Source organism: Pseudopodoces humilis, chromosome 7 (genome assembly GCF_049639895.1).
Source record: "Pseudopodoces humilis isolate 2021_Gansu_Grassland_sample_001 chromosome 7, ASM4963989v1, whole genome shotgun sequence".
Taxonomy (NCBI): domain Eukaryota; kingdom Metazoa; phylum Chordata; class Aves; order Passeriformes; family Paridae; genus Pseudopodoces; species Pseudopodoces humilis.
This window is the reverse complement of record NC_142206.1, coordinates 45,846,556-45,860,118: the sequence shown is the minus strand read 5'-3', so window position 1 is coordinate 45,860,118 and position 13,563 is coordinate 45,846,556.

The window sequence follows — 13,563 nt, the reverse complement described above, 5'->3', positions numbered from 1 at the left end:
TAGTGTGCAGTGATTGATGGGGAAGTTGGATAAGGCCAAGCTTAGATATCAGAGTATGGGAAACAGTATTACAGCTTGTAATCAAGGTATATATGGTGCTTAGTTGTTAGGAAATTTTGATGTTTGGTTTTGCTTTCTGATAAGAACTTAAACTCCATAGTTGTGTGTAATATTTCTCTTGCAATGAGGTAAGAAAATCCCTCCTGCTAACAGTGCATGGTAACAGCAGAATAGATGTGACGAGACAACCTCATATTTTTTTAAAAATCCCCATAAAACTCACTGGAAGCTCAGGCTGCTGTTTTAATTAACACCTGAGCAAACTATACATAACACATTAAAGTAGAAAAGGATCTGTTAGTGGAATGACAGTAGTTTGCATATAGACAGCTTTTTCTCCTGTTTTGTTTTTTTTTTAACCTCAAATTCCAGCAGCCAATGGTAGCATAAGGCAGGAGGTGGGACCAAATTGGCATATAGTCATAGTCAAATTGGCATATAGGCATATAGCAGACTAGAGCTACACCATAGCAGAAATATTGCAAACTCTTGCAGTTCATTCTCTGTTGAAAGTTATTTGAGATTTCTATTTTCTCTGTGCTGGTCAGTGATGCAAACCTTCCTCCTTCAGAAAGTTTTGTTTAAGGCTCACAAAAGAGAAGGCAATATTAAAAAAAAAGCTATTATAAAATATGAAACATTAACAGAGAATTTTAGAGGCGAGAGTAGGCAGCAAAATCCTCAGGGTGAAACCCCAGTCCAGGAAAATGGAGTGCAAAATTGACTTCAGCTTGGGCAGGATTCCAACCTGGGGGTTTTTTTGTTCGGTTTAGTTTTAAATTCCATTTCCTATATTGAGTATACGTGAATAGGATTCTACTCTGGATCTGAGATACAAAATTTCTGTGTGCCAGAAAGTTGGCTGCTCTTGGCTGCTGTAAGTGAGGGGACCTCATTGAAATTTTCAGTTGGGTGCCAGCAGATGACAGCTATTAGCCCAGAACTCCAGCTCCTGCCATTGGATAGTTGTGGTATGACAACTATTGCCATAGCTTTAAAAATAGAGCGATGTGGGTAGAATGATTTAAATGTAAACAGCATTGTTCATGCTAGACAGTTCTGGAAAGAAATATCCATATTTGAAACCTTGGAAATGCTGTTAATCTCTTCAGGGATGTGAGGCAACAACAGAGCTGGTGTAGGATTTGAGAGAGATACCAGGAAACCTGGTGCTTTAAAGCTACAATCTAGTTTGCAAGCCTCAAGAGCGAGCATTAGTGAGATTACAGTTCTGGTGAAGATTTTTCACAACAGAAGGCAAGAGGTAGAGTTGAATCATCTGTTGGCATTTAGGGACAGATTTATTTGTAGCCTTAGGTGGGAGACCTGGCACTATTCACATGCAAGATGATGTGATGGGTCAAAGCCCCAGTATTTAGTTATGGCCATGCTCAAACATCTTGAAATACCATATCTTTATTGAATCCATCACAAATACCATCTGCCGCATCACAAAGCCCACACCTCATTTTGTAGCACACACAGGCTTCCCAATGAGAGAAAACTGGGATTTCTCCGCAGCACTTCCACACCAGCTACTCTGCCTGGCCTTTTTGAGAGCTGCTCTGAGGCAGTCATAAATGATGGCTTGCTACAGGGTTCACATACCGGTTCAGTCATTTCAGTATTTCCAAAGTGTAGCCTGTAACTACTGTGTGGCAAGGGCTGTGTCTGCCCAAGTGTCTCTGTATGCTGCAGTTGTGATGTTAGAACCAGAGAAGTATAATTTACAGCCTTGTGCACACCTGAACCCAAATATGTGATTTCTTTTTATCTTGTTCCAGAGATTTGTTCTGATAGAGTTTCTCATGAATATATGAATATCAGACTGCTGGCACTGCACTGGCTTTTTTTTATTTTTCTTTTTCTTTTTTTTAAAATTATATTTATAACCAGGATCAAACCTGGGCCAGCCTCACCTGGCTTTTGCAATGCACCACGGCAAATTCTGTGGTACATCGGAATTCCTGCAGTGGTATTATTTTAAAACAGAAAACCACCAAAAAAACCCACCAAACAAAAAAATCATAAAAAAGAAATTGCCACTGATTTAAATGTGATTGGGACAATCTTGTTTGCCTACAATCCTACAGCATTTTTTAAAAAATACTTCAGTGACTGTTCTCCCGATCATTTAGGTTCTCAGCATTTTTCCAACTCCAGGTTGTGCAGGCCTACACCATAGAAGTTTGGAAAGCATGTTAATACCACTGAAATGGGTCAGCCAAGGGTCTGTGCATCAAGCTGCGGTGGAAATGCTTATGACACCCTTGTCTCAAGAAGGTCTGACTGCCAGGTGCTCTCTCCTTTCTTGCCCTGTGCCGTGTCCACAGCTCATTTCTGGCCAGCTCAGCTTTCACACTGACTGGCAACCTCGCTGTTATTCCAGGTCCTGGGGTCTCCCCCCTGTACCCCTAACAGGCAGTCCTGCTTGCAGGGCCCCTCAACACCCCCAGAAGTGGGGACATGACTCTGCCCTTGGACTGCTCCCTCTGGTTCCTGGCTGCTTATCACTTGGCAGACCAAGCCATTTTTCAGCCCACCCATCTTCCTGGCTGAGGTTCTCCCATGATGAGCCCTTTACACCTGTAATAGGAAATTTTGCAGTTCCACTCAATTTCATATTTCTACTCGAGAATTTAATTTTTTCATTTAGTTATCCAAAAGTAGTTATTTAGCTGCAGGACAGGAATTCAAGTAAGAATGAGTGATCAAACCTTTCATTTCTGACTCCAGCTTTAAGTTCAGGTTAACCTGCTCTTGCTGTGTCTGGTTATAGCAATCAAATTATTAGTAAGAATATTAACTGGGATAATTTGAATCAGTGTAAATGACTGATTAATAGTGTAGGCATTGTAAGAACCCAGTAGCAACAGCAAGAAATTAATATGGTTCTTTTTTCTCATGAAGCACACAGGAAATTTATATGGATTATTAATAAAACAGGGAGCATTTGGCACCTTTCAGAAGGCAGTAAGGCTGGCAACAAAGCTCCTTTCACAGAACATGAGATTGATTTGCATTGCAGGAATCAGATTGTGAATCCTTGTTGGCATAATGATAGCTTCACACCTACTTCTGATGGAAAGGTGTGCAAAAGCTGCACTTTGCACGCTTGTTGGAAGCTGTACCAAGGGACTGAGGACTGAAAAAGTAAATGAGTGTGAAGGTTCAGATCCAGAGAGGAGCTAGATTTGCCTGCACCATGTGATCAGAATTGTGTCCAGTTCTGGGCTGCAGTGTACATGACAGACATGGACTTACTGTGAGCCCAGCCAAGGGCCAGGAAGATGATTCAGGGATTGGAGCACCTTCCATACAAAGGAAGGCTGGGACAGCTAGAACTGTTAAAAGAGAGGCTCAGGGGGAATCCATTTGGAAACAATCCAATGTGCACTGTGCTCTGGGGTAACCCTGCTTGAGCAGGGAGGCTGGACCAGATGACCTCACTGTGATCCCTTCAATCTTCAACCATTCTGTGATTCTGTGATCTTACCGATGCACATAAACACTTGATGGAAAGGAATGAAGACAAGGGAGCCAGACTCTTCTCAGTATTGCTCAGTGACAGAACAGGAGACCATGGGCACTAGTTAAGCCACATCTATTGCAAAGTAGAAGCATTCTTCAGTTTTCCTGTTGAAATTACTCAAGGCACTTAAAATAATCCATACTTCATTGCATCAGACTTGGAGGATGACAAGCTGGCCTAGAATCAGAAATTTTTTCTTGGATGCCCAGCCCTTATCTAAGACTTTGTCTTGTAAAGCATCTACCTCAAAGTAAACCACAGCCATGTTATTGGGGTATTCCTGTGGGAAGCAGGGACAGTGAGTATAAATCCTAGCTGGAAAGACATAATTAAGACCTTGCAGCACCAGAACTGAACCATACTGCTGTGCTAAGCCTTCCCTATTGTGGTGACTATGAACCCTGGATGCAAGGTGAGACTCTTGCTGTAGATGTTCAATTCTGCAGCTGCAGGGACTCCAAGGTGGAAGGTGCACACTTAAAATACAGGAGTTTCAACAGTAAATGGCAAGTGCCTAAAGTGTCCTTCTGGATCTTGGCTTTGGTAGCTTTACCTTTAGTATATTTCCCCAGATGAGAGCTGAGGATCTTCATCAGAGATGCCCATGGAGGAAGGAAGGAGGAAATGATATTGCAGTGTGGTATCTGCTTTATTTATTTATTTATTTACAGAAAAGCTGTTATTTGCTTTTTCAATAGGCGCTAGTCATTAGTGTTGTCACAACTCTGGAAATTCACTCAAAGAAGATATCTGAAGGAAAACCTCTTCCTTCCTGCACACACATATACAAGCACAGTTTTTTTGATGATGCTTTCAGATAAACAGCCATCACAAAGCCTCAGTTTCATTTTTATCTCCATTTTAGCTCCAGGAAAAAAATTGCTGCTTCTGCCTGCAGCCTAAACAATTCACTTTGCTGCCAAGTGCCATCTCAAAAAGAGGAACAGTATAAACTAATTTCATACCTATTCAGTTCAATAATAGGTATTGTTCTAACTATACCGCTAGTGATAAGAGACAGAACAGCTTATTTGCCATTGCTAAGCAACTGTTAAAACACTGTGTAGAATTCAGCCAGCTCTAATGGGCTGATAGAAATCAGTGTCTGAAGTTCTTGCTTGCATTAGGAAGTCAACAATAATTGTCCTTCTCTATTAACATGCATTTAATCTGGCTGCACCAGATTCAATCAGGATTCTGTCTTAATGGTGTTTGGAATGGTCTGTTCTCCCTTAGAAAAAAATATTTAACCATAATGCATTGACCTGCTTTAATCCTCTTGTTTTGTTTTGATGCAGTGATGAAGGAGAACAGGAAAAATAAGGTAATATGAAACACTCTGCAGAAATAAAAGCTGCTGGTGTGAATGGTATCAAGTGGTAAAGCAGAGTTTGAGGTATTTAGATAGGGTTCCATCAATCACAAGATGGCATTTGTGTCTGAGATGCAAAGACATCTTCAAAACCTCTATACATTTGGAAAAACAGAATCTAGGCAAAACAGATGTGCATAAAACCGTGGGATTTTTTTCCTAGCTTAATTTATGAGTTCAGATTTTAGTAATTTCTGTACATCATTTAGGAGAAGGGACTTTGGGGGCTCTGATCATGCCTTACTGAGATAAGGTATGGGAAAATGAATAAATGCAAAGGAAGAAATGTTGCACAAGAGGCTCCTGCATTCATAAGCACGGCTTTGTAGCTGCAGAATTATTTCTGTGACCTAAAAGGAGAATGCATTATTATGAGAGGGTGATACCTCCTCAGATGCTCTGTTCCCTGTGTGAAAGTAAAGATGCATGAGTAAGTAACGATGCATAAGCAGAGGGACTGAAGACTGATGCTGGAGCTGGAAATCTGTACTGGTGCTCAACACTACTCCATTGCTTTCACTTCTAAGGTACATAAACATATGATTAACACTTATGCCTGTCAGCAATCCCATCACATTCATCAGAACCAACACTGCTTCCTGTTAAGTAAAAGTTTAAATGCTCTGTATGCACAAGCTGAGAAAATCAGCACTTTGCTCCATGCAGGTGAAACAACACTGCCTTGCTCAGCCCACTGTGCCTCACACCATGACTTGCAAGAGACAGATCTTGGTGTCACAACAGAGGAGTAAGTGCTTTGAAAGACAGACTTCAGCCAGTGCCTGAGTCAGAAAACTAACTTGTCACATAATGATATGAAAATGTGGGGTAAAAAGTTGAGACCGTCCCTCTGCAAAGCTTATGGCAGTGTCTGAGTCACCACAGGACATGAGAAAGCTGCCGGCAATGGCATGCAAAGCAGGCTGGATCTGAATTCTCCTGTTATGTAACTCCTATGTTAGCATCTTCTCTGTTCCATATATAAACTCAGAAAACATTAAAGAGCTGTTGCTGAAAGCAGTGCTTTTATTTATTCATTTATATGAGCCAAACATGACTTAAAACATTATTTTCCACACAAGCTTTAGTACAGGACCAGGCACTTTCTTTGCTGGTATTGATGCGACCATTTATTTCTGGATCATTAAAAGGATGTTTGCACCCCCTAGTGTATAAGAATTTGCAAGAAATCATGTTCTTCTAATAGCATTAGCTAAATGAGGATGTTTAATATTAAACCATAATAAAATCCCCCTGGTACACTCTTAAGCAACTTCAAGGGAAAGAACCAGAAACTCAAAGATCATCTTAGGTGTAATCCCTCATGTCCCTGACCTCAACAATTGAAAACGAGTTCTACTGAGTTGGATTTTTATCTCACTGGAAGATATCAGAGATCTAAAGTTCAAAAATGAGACTGTACAGAAACCAGAGAATTCAAATCCAGACCTTCCTGAGACTCAGGGATGTTGAATCCAGCATCAGCCCGTTGGTGAGATAATGTCTGTAGCTGTGTTTCACTGAAGGACAGATTTCTTTGGATTGAACTCTACTCCAGTTAACAGAAACTGTGAAAATGAGAGACAGGCACTTAACTGTTCTCCAGGAACTACTTCCCAAATTGTCACAAGGATGCAGACCTCTCAATTCTGACAGTGGCTCACATCCTGCTGTTTGGAGCTAGGTCTTAAAACACTTTTGAAAAAACTTCTTACAGCTGTGGATTCCTTTCTCCTTCTTCAGATGTGACTTTACTTATGGTGTTAAACAAGGTAGAACCAGTCTCTGAGATGAACCAGTTGAACTTCCCTTGCTGGGACCCAAAGTGGCAGTTCAGCTCCCTGTGTCCAGCGTGACCTGAGCAAAGCCCACATGCTCCTGGAACCAAACCAAACCCAAGTTCTGGCTCCTGGCTGTTGTGGAACAGGCACAGTTTATGGGAGCACTTTCTGGTGGGACTTGCACTGACTTTTGAAGATTCACTGTGTGACCCAGACCTCTGCAGCATGGCCTGGTATGTGCAGTTTGCTGACTGTCACTCGTGTGGGCAGGCTCTGATCAGACCAAACTGCACACACATGCTTTCAAGAATTCCCCTGCTCACCCCTTTGCTAAAAACAGGATTTCACCATTTCCCCTGAGGTGTCTGAAACCAAATCACTCTAGCCTTGGCAAGTGTCTGACAATCAAAAATATATTGCCAAGGTAAAAAAACAGTCTGTTTTCATTATCCAAGCAGAATTAAATGTAAAAAGCAAACAAACTGCATAAATGATGAAAATTATATTAGATTTTTAGATTGACTTTATTATGTAAGTAGTTTCTTGTAATATATGTGTTCTAAAATATGACTTTCAGTCAGTACTATTTACTATATTAAAAATAGACTGATTTTATTTACTGTACTATGCTTGTTAGCTCCTCCAAACCATTTTATACTGTAATTTTAAATTAATTCTTTAGGCTTTCTTTCAAAGAAAAGCCACTTGGCTTTTTGACAGAATAGTCCTTAATAAGTCACAACCAAGACACTGCCAGGAGCTGTGATGATGACTTCTGTCAGGTATTCTTTTCTTCCAGAGAATGGAGTCATCATGATATTAATGAAGAGTTCTTTGTGTAAATAAATAACAATAATAATGTAATATATAAAACGAGCCAGCATATCACTGCTAAAGGTCCCCAAAGAATTACATTTCAAGGTTCAGTAGTACCAGTGGGGTATAAACCAGGAAAATGGTATCATGAGAACGTTTTAAAAATTACATGAACAGAAAGAAAATTATACTGGCATGTGCAGGTGTCAGTTTTAAAAGCAACTCTCCACCCATATTTTGAAAATTAAATCGATCTACTTTAGAAGCTGGATTGGTTACTTGCAAATGCCTTTTTTTATTATTTTTATTAAAAGCCCAGCTCTTTCCATATAAATGAATTTATTTTTGGAGCCTTTCTTTTTCACTATCATTACTTGATACTTAGTACTGCTACTTTTGTGGGACAAAATTCCAGCTGGAAAACTACTGAAGTTCACAAACTCTTCATTCTGATTAAGAAAATTTTGGTACCATGCATTGCATTTCTAAGAATAGAAAGAAAAAATATTTCCTTCTGTAGATTTCACTGCACTGTGAACTCCACAGAACTGAGAACTTTTATTACATATAAAAAGAAGTCTTGTGCTAGCCAGAAGAATCTGCCCATCACACCTGTCACTTTTCACAGGAGGATGTCAACATAAAATGTAGGTAGAGAAATGTGACACACAGCTTTTCAGGGATTCAGCTGAAATCAAATGAAGGAATGGAAGATGTGATAATTCCCCTGCTCCAAATAGTGAAAATAACCGAGGAATTTGTAACTACGACATGGCTTGCCAATTGAAATTCCACATAAACTGAAATAGGCCTTTGTTCTTGGGGCTCTGAAAGAGATTGTCATACTTTCCCAGTCCTCCAGTAATGCTCAATGTTGTTTACATAGGAATGTCAGAGTGAGTTGTTTCTGCTTCTTACAACATTGCACTGTGTAGAATTAAAGAACAGATGAGAAAGATCCCTGCATTGATTATACACCTAGGATTATCTGAGATCATACCCAAGATTCTGATGTTTTTTTCATTTTTAGGAAACCCCAATCCTACTTCTTGCTGGTGAGATGCTGAATTTAATTTACTAACCTGTTCTTGTCCCTTTTGAATATCTAATATGATATTTTACACGAATATTAGGGTGTGTATAAATATTGCTCATATTTCCCACTTCAAGAAGGCTGAAGGATTTTAACTTTTGCAAAGATGCAAATACTTGGTAATATATCCCAAAAGCCTCATGCAGCTATAATTTCAAAAGACATCACGTTAAAGTCTTGGAGAGAGAGCACTGTGGTTAATGCAGTTTGGCAAGTCAGTGTGATATTCACTGCATTACCTTGACATGGTTTAATGGAATGAGAAGCATGCACTCTGTGTCAAGGAAAATTACCTGGTGACCCTTGCTGTAGCTTGATGCCTGTTCTTAACTGGATAGCTATGAAATGGTATGGAAAACCTTTTATGAACTCCACTCCCCCTGGCTCTGTCCCATAGGAAACTCATTTCTTATCAGCTTGTCTATTAACAAAAGAAAAAAAAAAAAGATTGATTTGGTGTTTTCATTTGCTACAGTATTATTTCATACACACAACAGAGTTCTCTGTTGAGCCTTCCTCCTGGCCTAACCCCCTGATGGAAAGATAAACCAATAATGGAAGTGAATACAGGAAAAAAAATCTAGGGAAATGCAAAGGATACTTTTTTTATTGTGATGAGAAGCAAAGGGACTGCAGTCCCTGTTTGCAGGAAGCCATCTTAGTCTGCTCTCAGAAAATTCCTTCTTTCCTCAGAAAAGAGATTTGCAGAGTGGATTTTTTAGCTGTGTAATATAAAGGAACCAAATTTTACCCCCCCTGCATGAATAAACAGATTAATTGTCAGTGACAGCTGCAAAATTAATTTCATGTTCTTGAAAGACACTGGATGATGTCAAAATCCTCTGTTGATTCACCTCAGAAGAGGCATGTCTTCTAAAGACCTCACCCCTGACCAAGAGATCAAATTAGTAAGTAATTGAGGGCAGATCACTTTATTCTTTGGCTCATCTGTTCTGATTGCCAGGAATACTTCCAGTCAGTGCCAGCCCCAGTAAGTGCCCACAGAGATGCAGCCACCCAATTTACCACTTAAGAGCTGGTTCTTCCCTTGCTTTGGTGGGGAATGTAGGCAACTGTTTGGGGCAGATCTCTGGAGCCTCACACTCTCATCCTGCACACACCCCTCTGGATTTGTGCCAGGAAACTTATTGGTCAGACATCAGCAGCAGGGCTCCAGCAGGACCCTTCTTCTTTGGAACCTCACTTTCTGTGGGAAGGAGGCAGCTGGGTGCAATGTACTGAGGGAATGCACTGTCACACACTGCTGCCTCCACCCACAGCCTGGTGCTGTGCTCCCAGCCAGCAAGGTGAGCTCTGGAGTGGGAGCAGCTTGTGCTCCACAGCACAGGCGTGGTTGCCGTGTGGTTGGGTGTGACTAGACTTAGGCACAAAGCTTCCAAGAGCTGGAAAGCTGCACACTGGCACCTCTGACACCGTGAGGGCTAGCAAGCGGTGCATGCACAGGGATGCAATTTTTGCAGCATGTTGGACTCACTAGGTGAGAGCGTCAGTGCCTGAAAAAAGTGGAAAACAGTAAAGAGACAGGTCCTCAGTACTTCCCTTTGATGTCTCTGATAACATGAAAGGCAGCTTATGCCACTATTCTGGTACAGTGACATTAAAAAAATCAAAAAAGAAATGGAAATCGTCAACCATAGAGGAGATCCCTGCAATTTGGCTGTGCTCCTGATCCACAAAGCTACTTTTCTGGTTTCTCCCATTAGCCCAGCTGCAATATGTGCAGAGGCAGATTATGTATCAGGCCAAAATATTAACGTTCACAACATTAATGCTTTGGAGCCTTTAAATTGAAGAGCACTAACAGAAAAATCTTTTCAATCCTTTCATATAAAATCCCATCATTCTGAACTGACAAAAATAAATGCAGTGAACTTTCAGTGATATTGCACCATATAAAAAGGTTATTAAAAATGTATTTGAAGGACTAGCTTTGTCAATACTAATGGACAGAAGAAAGGGAGGGCTTCCCAGTTCAGGCACTGATGTACAGACTTACTGAGGGAGTGATTACTGCAATAACAGATTCTGGTAGCTTTAAGCTAGACAGCATTTTTAGACTTCATATGCAAAGAATCGCCTTCAGTTATAAAAAGATGAGATACTTAGTAATATTGAGGTGAAATAAGAATATGTGTTTAAAGAAATTCTGCCAAGTAGATATTGGTAAGATGGGGTGGGAGAGATAAAACATAGCAGTGTAGAGGAATAGAATAATATTGGTAGGAATGTAAATGATTTATTGGTTTATTTGTTGATTCTTATTTCCATAGTAATCAGAAGGGTTTTTCGAGATGATCTGTACATTCCTTAAAGTGATATGAACATAGCAACAAAGTGCAGTGTTCAACAAAGTGTGTGAAAATTTTAAAGCACAATTGCCTCCACTTTGAGAACTGCATCCACTCTAATCTTGATTTCAGACAACTCTGACCTTGCCACTAATTTTGGACTAAACAACTATTTGATCAAGATTCAGTATTACCACTATGGGGTTTTGGTGCCTGTCTTCCAAGACCAAATGAAAACCAGTCAATCTTGTTTCATTGATGTAAATGAGCCTAGAACAAAACAAAAACAGAGAGAAAAAGCCAATATTTCAAACCTTTACATTTGGTCTTTACATTTAGGATAAGAAGAGTACCAATTTATTTTTAATTATAAATGTGGGATTTTTTTGATAATCCTCCCTCTGAAGAATACAGAAAGCACTCTACTCCTCCCAATGGTACATGCTGTCACTTCCTGTTTTGTTCTCTTCAAGCATCACAACTGGTCTTTTGGTGTTCGAGGGAAGATGAACATCTTTGACTCCAGGAGCCAGTCCCTGATGAAATGAGAAGGTGAGTGCCAACTGCCTCAGCTGTGCTGACAGCTCTCACACAGGGTTCCTGTCTTTTCTAGCCTCAGCCCCTAAAGGAGCAGTGCTCAGTATTTGCTTTCTTTTCAGTGCAAAGTAGTCTCCTTTTCCCAGGTTAATTGAATGAATGGAATGCCCATTAGTTCTTGAGGCCTGTGGGTCTTAAGGATGCAAGGGTTTTATATAATAAACCCAGTACAATTGTTCTTGTTCAAAGAGGGTCCCTTTGAACTACAGCTGAAATGTCTGGCAGCTCTTGCCCTAGTGATAAAAGGTCCATCCCCATCAGGACTTAAAAAACCTTTTAATTAATTTAATAGGATTTAAAAAAAAAATATTTTCTGGCTGTTCTGCCTTTGAAGTGATGTGAGATAGCAGAAGAACACAACAGACTGTTTAAGAGAACAGTATAGTAACATGTAACAGTATAGTAACATGTTCTCATAAAGGATATTTTTTGTTTGGTTTTGGGTTTTTTGGGTGTTGGGGGCTTTTTTTAAAAGAATGCTTAAATATGTTCTGGACTTCTGTGCATTGCTGCACTTGCATAATAGTCTCCAGCATGGATTTCACTGACTCTTCCAAGTTCATAAATGGGCATGTGGTAACTCAGGCTAAGCATGAGAAGTGGCACAGGTGAAAAAAATTGCATGTTCTTTTGCAAGGCAATGGCATTTTTCTCTTTTCCAGGGTGTGACAACCAATCATGACAATATTGTCTTAACAGCAAATAATCTGTAGACATTTAGTTTGCTACAATGTAGTGCTCTTAGACTTCCACTGCATTACACATGTGCAGATAGGACACACACACACCATCTAGGAAAAGCATTAAAGCTGCCACTGGCTGTCATCAGAGTTTTGAAGACTGAAAAGTCTGCAACCTGGCTTACTATCGAGCATATCTCAGAGGAGATGTGTCCCTAAATTAACAATGCTAATAATGTATGATTAATACATACATCTGTAATTTTAACACAAATATCTTTGTCATGATGGGTAGAAATACAACTTAAGACTTTCTTGATATTCCCAGAGTTAGTAGGGAATTGAGATGGATTTGAACACTTAATCTTCACTGAATATTTTCACAATACTTCAAATATACATGCATATGAGTATCATTCAATGGAGAAAATGGACCTGCCCCCTGTTGTTCTGTTGACTGCATCTAACTATCCAGCTGCCCCATGGAGCTTTGTTTTATGAGTCAGCAATAATTTTTCAGTGTTTATTTCAAATTTCACTGATGTCATTTATTAAAAACTATCAAGGGGTTAATGTGAGAAGATACTTTGAAGGAAAAAAAAAATCTTTGGGCAGAAATCACATATTTACACATCTAGTGCCCAGGATACTGCAGACCCTGATACTGCAGTCCCTGTTGTGGAGTTTGAGATTTGTTTCCATAGTGTAACAGTCTTTGTTTCAAGATTTTTTTAAACCAAGCCCAGTTTATGACCTCCCCCACTGCATCCCTTTCCCATCCACTGATCCAAGTCTGAATTCTATATAAAGAGCTATTAATACAGAATGAAGACAGGGCCTGGAATATAGCTTTCTGAAAGGCATATGACTGCAATAATTTTATCTGCTATGAAGTTTAAAAAAAATTCCAGGCCATACATAAGTGATGACAGAACTCTGGCTAATGTGTGCTGTTGGCAGTGATGATACCCAGCACCAGCACAGGACACCAGCAGTACACTAAGGGTCCAACAGCATGGCTGCCTTCTACCTTTCAGCTGTCCGCTGAAGCTTCTGAGCTCCGTAACCTCTGTTAGAGTTGATCTGCAGGCACCAGGTGAGAGAACTACCTAGAAATCCTCTCTAGGGTCCATGCTCAGCGCTGCAAGCGGTCACACAAGTGAAGCCCAGGGGCTCCGGGCAGCACCTCTGCCCCGCAGCAGCCTTGCTCAAACTTCCCAAGAACACCCAACCTCTGCAGGAAAAAAACACCCTTTGTTACGACAGTTTTTTACTCCTAGCCAGTACAGATCCGGCTGTACATCAGACATTCGCCCACCCCGT